The sequence below is a fragment of the Ambystoma mexicanum genome, chromosome 3q (genome assembly GCF_040938575.1).
Source record: "Ambystoma mexicanum isolate Mex_15411 chromosome 3q, UKY_AmexF1_1, whole genome shotgun sequence".
In the NCBI taxonomy this organism is placed as follows: domain Eukaryota; kingdom Metazoa; phylum Chordata; class Amphibia; order Caudata; family Ambystomatidae; genus Ambystoma; species Ambystoma mexicanum.
The window spans coordinates 1,089,419,285-1,089,428,901 of NC_090926.1; positions in this window are offsets into that span (position 1 = coordinate 1,089,419,285).

The window sequence follows — 9,617 nt, forward strand, 5'->3', positions numbered from 1 at the left end:
TCTCCTGTCCCCTCCCAGGCCCTCTGCACTGCACTGGCCTCCCACTTCATCTCTAAAACTCAGGACATCCTGTCCTCACTCTCCTCCTATCACCTCCCCCCCTTTCTTCCCTGCTCTTCCTCTGGCCCTTCTGTAGCCACCCCTCCTCCCTCCTTCTCTGCCTTTCCCCTTTTTTCTGCTGACGAGGTTTCCAGACAAGTCCGATCTATGAAAGTCTCGTCTAAACAGATTCACCCCTGTTCCTCCAATACTATCAAGGACCACATCGACTCCCTGGCTCCTGCCCTGGCTGACTTTTGCAACCACTCCTTTGCCTCTGGAGTCTTCCCATCCCCCCTCAAGCACTCCCTTGTGCACCGTCTCCTTAAGAAACCCTCTGCCGACCCCTCCTGTCCGGCTAACTATCGCCCAATCTCCATCACTCCCTTCCTGGGCAAGCTCCTGGAGAAACTGGCCATCTCCCAGCTTAACCTCCATGCTGAAGCTGTTGATAGTCTCCATGATCATCAATCTGGCTTCAGAGCGGCCAGAAGCACGGAAACTGCTCTCCTGAACATCTGTGAGGACCTGCTCTTGAACCTCGACTCCAACACTCCGTGTGTTCTCATTCTGCTCGATCTCTCTTCTGCCTTTGACACTGTCAACCATGCCATCCTGTTCAACCGTCTCCGTGATAACCTCGGTATCACTGGTCAGGCTCTGGCGTGGCTGACCTCTTTCCTTTCCAATCGACCCTCCCAGGTCCAACTTGGGTCCTTCCTCTCTGACATCTTTTTCTCCACCTTTGGCGTTCCCCAGGGATCTAATCTCTCTCCCTGGCTGTTCAACCAGTATCTGGCACTCCTTGCCCACCACATCGCCGCCCTCTGCCCCAACTTTCAGTGCTATGCGGACGATACCCAGCTCATTTTCAGGCTACCCTCGGCCTCCTCCTCTCCCTCCCTCATCTCTGACTGTCTGTCTGCTATCCAGGAATGGTGTGCTGCCAATGACCTCTGCCTTAATGCTAGTAAGACTGAGATCCTACTCATCGGCACACCCACTCCGTCCTTCCCTGCAGCTCTCTGGCCGGCCTCTCTTGGCCCTCTTCCTGCTCCTACCTGCAAGGCAAAAAACCTCGGGGTCATCTTCGACTCCACACTCTCCTTCTCTCCTCATATATCTGACGTCTCTAAGAAGTCACATTACCAGCTGCACCTCCTCAGAGGTATTCTTCCCTTCCTCTCCTTCCCCCAGAAGCTCACTGTCTCCCGAGCCCTGGTTCTCTCGAAGCTGGACTACTGTAACAGCCTCTATCTTAATCTGCCTGCCTCCACTCTCCGCCCTCTGCAACTCATCCAGAACAGAACTGCAAGTCTTGTCCTTGACCTCAAGCCCAGGGACCGTATCTCTCCAGGACTGAAATCTCTACACTGGCTCCCAGTGGCTGCGAGGATTAAGTTCAAAACCCTCTGCATTGTCCACAAGGCCTTCTGGGGCCTGTGGCCTAAATACCTTCAACTCTCTCTTCCTAAATATCTTCCTTCCCGAGCCCTACGCTCATCCGTCTCCAACTCCCTCAGGGTCAGCCGCTTCTCGAAGCAATGAGCTGGGGGTAGATCTCTCTCCGCGGCAGGAGCCTCCCTCTGGAACAGCCTTCCTGCCTCCCTGAAACTTGAGGAGAACCATCTCCGGTTCCGGAAGCACCTCAAAACCTTCCTCTTCATTTCTGCTTTCTCTCTGCCTCTCCCCTGCTAAATTCTTCACCATAACTGCACTGATTCTGCAACTGGGCCACTCTCACCGACCTCGGTCCTGGGCCCAGTCACTCTTCACTTGCACTGCCTCCCTGGCAACCCCTGCACTGCGGGACTGTCTCTGTACCACTACAGCCCCCCCCCCCAGCACTTGTCTGCACTTACCTTGCACTTGCCACCAGCTGGCCCTATTTATTTATTATTTTATTTCTATTCTACTATTTGTACTGCACTCCCCCTCCTCCCCCTTCCCCTTGCACTTTTTCCCTTCCCCCTACCCCTGCCTAGTAGGATCGTTGTCTGTCTTCCCCTTGTTCCCCCCTCCCTGCCTCGTCGCGCCTTGAAACACTTGTGTATAGGCGCATTACAAATGCCTTATCAAATCATAATTAAATGCCATGAGTCTGTCTTTCAGGTGATAACAAGGCTTTAATCTTTACAGATCATGAGCATTGGGGAAATGCAGAGGACTCTGCCATTTCCAAGCCAGCATTTTGTCATCATCCTTCGCTGACTCCAAGATCCTCTGGATACTGGTGCTGTGCCTGGGGTTTAAATACCCTTCACTTGGTCACTGGATACCAGCAGAGCTCCTCCAAACGTGTTCTTCTTGCCATGCAAGGGATGCTGCAGAGGCTCCAGTGTTGCATGGTCATGTTCCCTACTTAACATTAATGCTGCATTAGCAGGAATACTTTGCCGCTCTTGTTTAGCATAATTTACTATGCTATAAACATTCATACATAAACACATCTTCCCGCCATTCTCTCAACATTAACTCCATAAAATTGTATTTGATGTGGTCCAATAACTTCTACAGAAAAACACTTTTCTAATACTATGTCGTGTTGAATCTCCATTGGCCTGTGATTGACAGGAGCAGTTGATCATCCACTTTGTTCTCTCTTCCAGCCTTAGACTCTGTGATGCAACACTACACACGAGCTCTGCGATCTATTCTTAGCGCAAGCACATTCCTCTTTGGCAGAGAGAATGCTCTTTACCATGTGTTTTAAACAAAGCTAATTTACAATGTACAACAGTTTTACATATAAATCCATCTACATATTTGTTTGCACTTAATTTCAATCCTAACAATCTTTATTTAGTGACTGCCACGCTTGTGTGGGATTAATTTTGCATGGAAAAAGCTTTTCTCAGTGCTATAGTTCTTAGAGAAGTCTTGCCTCATTTGTAAAGCGCTTGGGACAGTTTGGAAATGTAGGAAAGCACTAGGCTCCTTCCCAACAGGAGGTCCCAAAATTATGATTTTTGGAGACTTGAGCAGAGATGTACTCAACAAGAGATGAGCTTTTAATATGGCAAAAGAGAAAGCAAGGAGCAAGAACCTAAAATATTACATGTTTTTTTATCCTGCAATCTTTAGAGTAGTGATTGATGGGTAAACTCACTTTTTTACTGAACATCGTGGGGCAGAGGCATTCCTATCAGACCTGGATCAAGAGCCAATGGAGGAATCAGCAAATACACAGAGGAATGTAGCTTCCAGTGTAGAGGAGGAGCCAATTACCCCCACTCCAACTGCCCCGCCTCCATTACCTATAAAATGGGAACCAAAGTATGTGACACCTACTGAACAGGTGAACCAGCAAAGAGCAGAGCATGGACTCTGTGCAGTACCCATAATAATACCCATACTTAAGAGTATCTGGGAGCTAAGGTACCCATTGTGGAAGCCATACCTACATACAAGATAATATGATGGCCATTTGAATAAAATACCTGCAGAAGCAAAGAAGATGAATGACGGAGATGAATGGTGACATCACACAGAACCAAACTGATGCCCATATAAGAGATATAAAGACCAGAGAATGCAGACAACCCATAAGGCATCAAAAAAGTACCAAGGATAGGTGACATTTTGGCATCAAGGTGAAGAAGCGTATGCCATAGATCTGATGAAGATATTTAGTTAGTCTAAACGTGTACAGATGCAACAGAAACACAAGCAGCAAAGCAATCATGAGGCTAGCCTATGCTTAAATTTAAATAGATAGATTGTGGTAAGCAACATTATATATAGATACATATGACAAGTAAAGGATGGATGGTTCCACTACGTATTATAAGCAGTACTGAACAAATCAAGAAGGCCTCATTTCAGTGTGTCGCAGTTAAAAAGCAATTGAATTAACAAAATGGATCTCAGCTAAAGGAGTTGACTGAGCCAAGAAAGCCAAGGTCGTATCAAACTGGAACTGGCTGACAGTGGATACAAATCATGTGAAGAAACAAGAGACTCCTGCTCAGAAAGGTCGAGCAAAACAAAAGTCAGAGGACTATTAAAAAATAAAATCAAATACACGAAAAAGCTTGATTTCATGGTGTCCAGTCAAGTGGTAGAAGGAAGTTGGACGTTCGAGGTGGTCACACCTAGGCACGAGGTCCGGCTGTGCCCACACTCCTTAAAATTATTCTCAGAGCACAGTACAAACTCAAGGCCAATCTTCAAAGCACTAATTGACACTGGACCATTGAGGTGATGATGGATGGATACAGTAATTGGTGGGAAGCTAGTGTTTAAATGAGCTCACCCGCACTTGGCTGTTCAGTCTGCATGCTGCTACACGTAGGTGGAAAAATACTAACAGGGGTTAGAAGCCAACCAATTGTAGAGGACCGCGTAATTAAGGGTCCTATAGTTTGTGTAGCCAATGGGACGTTGAGTGTTTAGTGACGTTCATAGTGGGCATTTTAAGGGGAGGGCTTAGTTGCCCCACCTGATGTTAATTATCTGATCACCTTCCTCCACTTGTATATACTGATATAGAGCCTATACTTAGAAATTCACACCCTCCATTAGGTTTTTGTAGTTTGCCACGTAGGATGACGTTGGTAGCAACGTAGGTTAGATGTCATTGATGACCAATTTTGGGTATAAGAGCCCAGTTTTTTATAAAGTTTTGAGAGTGAGAAGATCGAGCGATTGCTGATGTTTGTTGCACTCCCTGTTTTAGAGACTTGTTAATAAAACAGACTCACTTTGCCAAATTATTTGAGTCGTCTTGATTATTGATGCATGAATAAACTCTGCATCCCCATCCATCTCCGGGTTATAGCAACTCATCTTAAATGGCTGTCTGATAACACCCAGCTCACCGGAAAAGAGAAAAGATAACTGTTTCAAACAAAATGTGGTCTATCTTTATTATTATATTGGATCACATTTGTGCTGGACGAATGGTAATGTAGATACATTTTTCTCAGTTATTTTGTTTTTTTTCCTTAAAAAATAAAAGACCTTAATAATAACATTTAGCAATAAAAACAATACCGAAAGATCAAACTGTTGAAAACGGCTTCTGAAATGTTTTCATTCGCGGTGAGCGTGACCAAATTCGAAAAGGGGACCCTAAGAAATGTGAGCATGCAATTCAGGAAGTATCTGTAATGAATCTTACAATGCTACGTTGCTGGAAATGAGCAGAGAGAGACGTGATTTAGCACAGTGAACGGCAAAGTAGAAGCATTGGATGTTGGCAACCTCACCTAAAGGAGCCGAATTCTTGAGGCGTTCCGTGGGATGCGACCGCACAGACCTTGGAGCAACTCGGTGGACTATGCTGCTCCATTCAGCCAGGTTTCATCTGGGTGGGTGAGAGCCAGTGTTGGCTGATGAATGTTTATGTATGAAGAATCCGATATGGGGCCATACAGGGATCTTCTGGGGTGGAGGATTTTATGGAGATGTTCTGGTTGATTTAGTTCAACATGACGATCGGAGCCCTTCTAGGTCGGGAGGGTGAGGGTCTGTGGCTGGAGTGGGTGTCTATAATTAGGAATGTTGAGGATCGGGCAGTGGGAGGTACTGCTGGATGGATGGGCTTAGTGGAGGCTCACGGTCAGACCCACAAGTGGAAGTATGAGGAACTAGTCTAGAGAGATGAAATGCCGAGATATTGGAGGAAGAAACAAGGTTACTGAGCACAACCTGCGATGCTCGCCGCTGGATTTCTTTAAAGCATTAACCTGGTGCTCGGAGTTCCCAGGCGGCACTGTCCATGAATGTCATCCAGCGAAGGGGTCGCGACATTGAGCAACTCAGTGGGGAAGTGATAAAGAGACATTACTTGCTAACGGGGGCCTCTTCAACATATGACAGGCATAAAGGCTTGTATGGCTCAAGGTTTGGATTTACGCAACTTAAAGATGGGCACCTTTCTGAAGTTGCTCAGAGTATGAATGGAATCCTTTGCAAACCCTGCTATGCTACACTAAATAGCCTTATAATCTGCAGGAGCACATTCTATTTTAACCATGATCTTCAATTGTGCTAAATATTTCACATTTAAGTCCATTGGTGCACGATGTAAGAGGATTCAATTCAACACTACAGCTAAGTCAATGCCTAGTCTGGGATACTGAATGGAAACCCTTATTGATATATCTTTATGTCCAGTTCATGCGTTCTGGATGACTACCCCTATATAACACCCCTCTCTTGGAATCCCTCTGACCCCACTGAGCCAAGAAGTAGTTCTGTTTTGCAAGTTAAAAGGTTTATTTGATAATTTAAACAATAGATATATCACACTTTATAATAATGTAATAATTGAATATCACACCTAATCTGAGCAGTAATCAATAATGGATAGTCTGGCACTAGCACACTTGTGAATAGGAACAGAAGAATAAGGTGGTAGAGAATGCTTGATATAAGTTCAGATGAATGTAATGTTGAATGAAAATGCAATACAGAAAATACTCAATATGATTTAAACAAAACAATTTAATCACTTTTCTCTGGCAATCCCCTCCCCCCTTTATGCAATGCAAGGAAATGGAAGGAAAGCACACAGTTCTCAGAAATGCAATCAAATGTAATTCAGTTCACCCCAGCAAGCTTAGACTACAGAAGTTTGAAACACAGGCCCAAAATGCTTTTATATGTGCTGGCAATGACGTGAAAAATATGCTAAAATGCTTTTAATTCCCTCTAGGAGGTTCAGGGTGAGTGAAATATACTTGGGATGAGTTCAGGCTCACTTTAGCAAGGATCTAGGAGTAACTAGCAGGTTAAACGAATTTTTGGCAAATGAAAGCAAGAAAACTGCTGTTTTCACACGTGGAGAAATTTGCAAATCGCGGTAAATTCGCGAGTGCGTTTTTCGCGATTGCAGCAAAAGTGTATGGAATAGGAATGCGGTTCTAGGTACGTTGAAAAGCCAAGATTCCCAGCTTTCAGAGGAAAGTTACTGCAAGTCTCTAAGAAAAACGGTCACGGAGATATGAGCGATATGGTAAAGGTCGTTTTTCAGATTTAAAATTTTAAAAGTTCAAAGTGACAAGTGACAGCTAGAAGCTAGAAAATGACAGGTGACAGCTTTTAGGCAGTTCTACTTAGATTAAAATAGATTGAATTATATTATTTTAACTAAGAGATGGTTCTGCACAGTTCTGCTAGGTACAATATATTTTTGAATTAGGCCTCGCCACGGATCTGGTCAGGTTTTGGACTGGACTCCGGTCTGGTCTGGGTCTCTTCACAGTGATCTGGGTCAGCTCTCTGGTTCTGCTAACAGCGGTCTGGGTCAGCTCTGCTCTGCTGGTCTAGCCTCTCTGGATTCTGGAGATTGATGGATTTGAAGTCTGGATCTCTGGATGTTGTATGGTCCGGCAGCATGCTCCGCAGCAAATGGAATTGAAGGTACCTATCTGTCCTGACTGTCTGCTTTTATGTGTTTTGAAAATGGGTGAAAAGGCTAGCTTCCTAGGCCCTACCCCTCTCCACTTGTCATTGGCCACTTCCTCCTCTTCCCCTTGATTGGGGGAATGAAATGAAGTGTCATCATGATGAGGTCTGTTTGTGATACAGAGAACCCACCCCTGTCAACTTGCACCCAATCTATATTTTGACCCAAAAGACATATTTGCACAGGTACACATTTGTTTAAAATTACATGCACCCATCACATATCACAGGAGGTATACCCTGTCCAAATCTGCTCTTCCTGGGAGCTTGCGTTCAGAAATGGCAACATTTGCACTTTTTAATCAGGTTACCAATATCAGATTCTTACTCAAATTTACCCAAATGTGTGCAAGGCATGCAGGCATTAATTGATGAAGTATCAGACTTTTCACATGCAGACATTTTAAGTAATACCCTCTTAACTGCTAGCTTGCCCCCAGATCATGCCACCGGTTCTAAAAACCTCTTAAAATGTGGCCAGAAAAATCACAAGAATTATGGTATCATTTAAATAATTATGACAAGTCCGTACTATGAGTTATTCATCTTTTTCTAAAACCATATTCTGGCTACAGGGTTGTGGTTTCCCCCAGCACAAGGTTGAATTTCTGGTTTTTCCAGTTCTGCCAAGCCAGCTTGCTCTCACAGGCAGTGCTCCTTTCCTTCCAGGAGGAAGCCACTTTTTACGGCCCCCATAATAAAACATTTGCCTGAGTCAGGACAGGGCTTTGTTCAATTTCCTGCAGAGCCCAGGTAATTCAATCAGGGAAGTGTCATATCCCTTTTGGTGGGAGCAGCAAAAGGCAGATAGGCCTGGTAACACAGCTGTTGTGCAAGTCTCATCTCCTGTCGGGGGTAGCTGGTGGGCAGAATTCAGTTCCTTAAGCCAGGCTCCAGCTAATGTCACTTTTAGTTACCCAGTTTTCTGTATTCAAATAAAATGAACCATTTTTACATATGCAGCTAGAATGCTGATTCTAAGTTTAAAACTATGACATTTAAACAATTGCAACCTATGTGACACTCAAAAGTAGGTCACTCATTTCTTTTAAACATTTAGATTTTTAGTGTCTTTCAGTCCAAATTTACTTAAACTGCTGAAATCCACAACTCAGCCAGTCTTGTTATAAACCTTCAAGTCACTTCAGAATATAACTTTAGATTGTATCCACCTCTCAGTAAGTCTTTCTTTGGCCTGCCTTGGGTTCATTTATTCAGTTTTACACAAAAAAGAAAAAAGTCTGGTGTTGTTTTAAACCGCCGGCTTTCTGATAGTGGTGAGTACTGGTAATGCACCCCTTTTTGGGATTTAAGAAAATGAATTCCCCACAATTCTAGGTTGCTTTTGGCAATCAGCATTGCCATTCCCAATGGTTTCAGACTACTGTGTGGGTAGTCCAATGGTGGTTTTAGGCAGTGACCTTCTGTGCCCATAACATCGGCAAAAATGAGTGGCAGCCTATTCTTCATGCATTTCCCTGGGCATTTTCTGGGAATCTCTGGCCATCATGATGTTTTCCATGTCAGTACTGCACAGTTTTTGAGGTAGGGCTTGGATGCATGGGTAAAAACATCCCACAAGCCCCCCTCTTGCGATGGCCATTCTGTTTCACTGATGGAACTCGCAAGACCTGGGATGTTTCCTCATCTTCTTCCAATAGATGGCACAGTTCAGCATCTTTTTCTCCATCCGGTCGGATCGATCGGTTCTCCTCGCCGGTCCTGATGGGAAGATTGGGCGGTACCCCAGGCCCATTGCGTCTCTGCTCACGGTCTCCGGATCGTCCTCCTTGGCCCGTCTCCAGGTTTTCTTTCTCCTAGGATGACAAAGGAAGAGCGGCAATACCTATTCATAGACATTTTTCCCCCACCATTGATTATGTTGGGTGGCATATAAATTTATAGTCAAAACATATGAACATGCACATTTCTTTTTGCATTCAAACACAAAAACACCCACATTGAGAAACTCAGAATTTGATAGGTGATATGTCGGATATTTTAAGTTAGAACTGAATTAATCTGAGACAGTACCCTCTAGGATTCCAGAGGATTCCTTCAGTTGTTGCAGAGTGTGCCTGGGATGGCAACACTTCAACTGGTTAATGTGGAGCCACTTGTCTTCCCCCTCTGCCAAACCGCCTTTGGGGATGCAGATCTTGTAG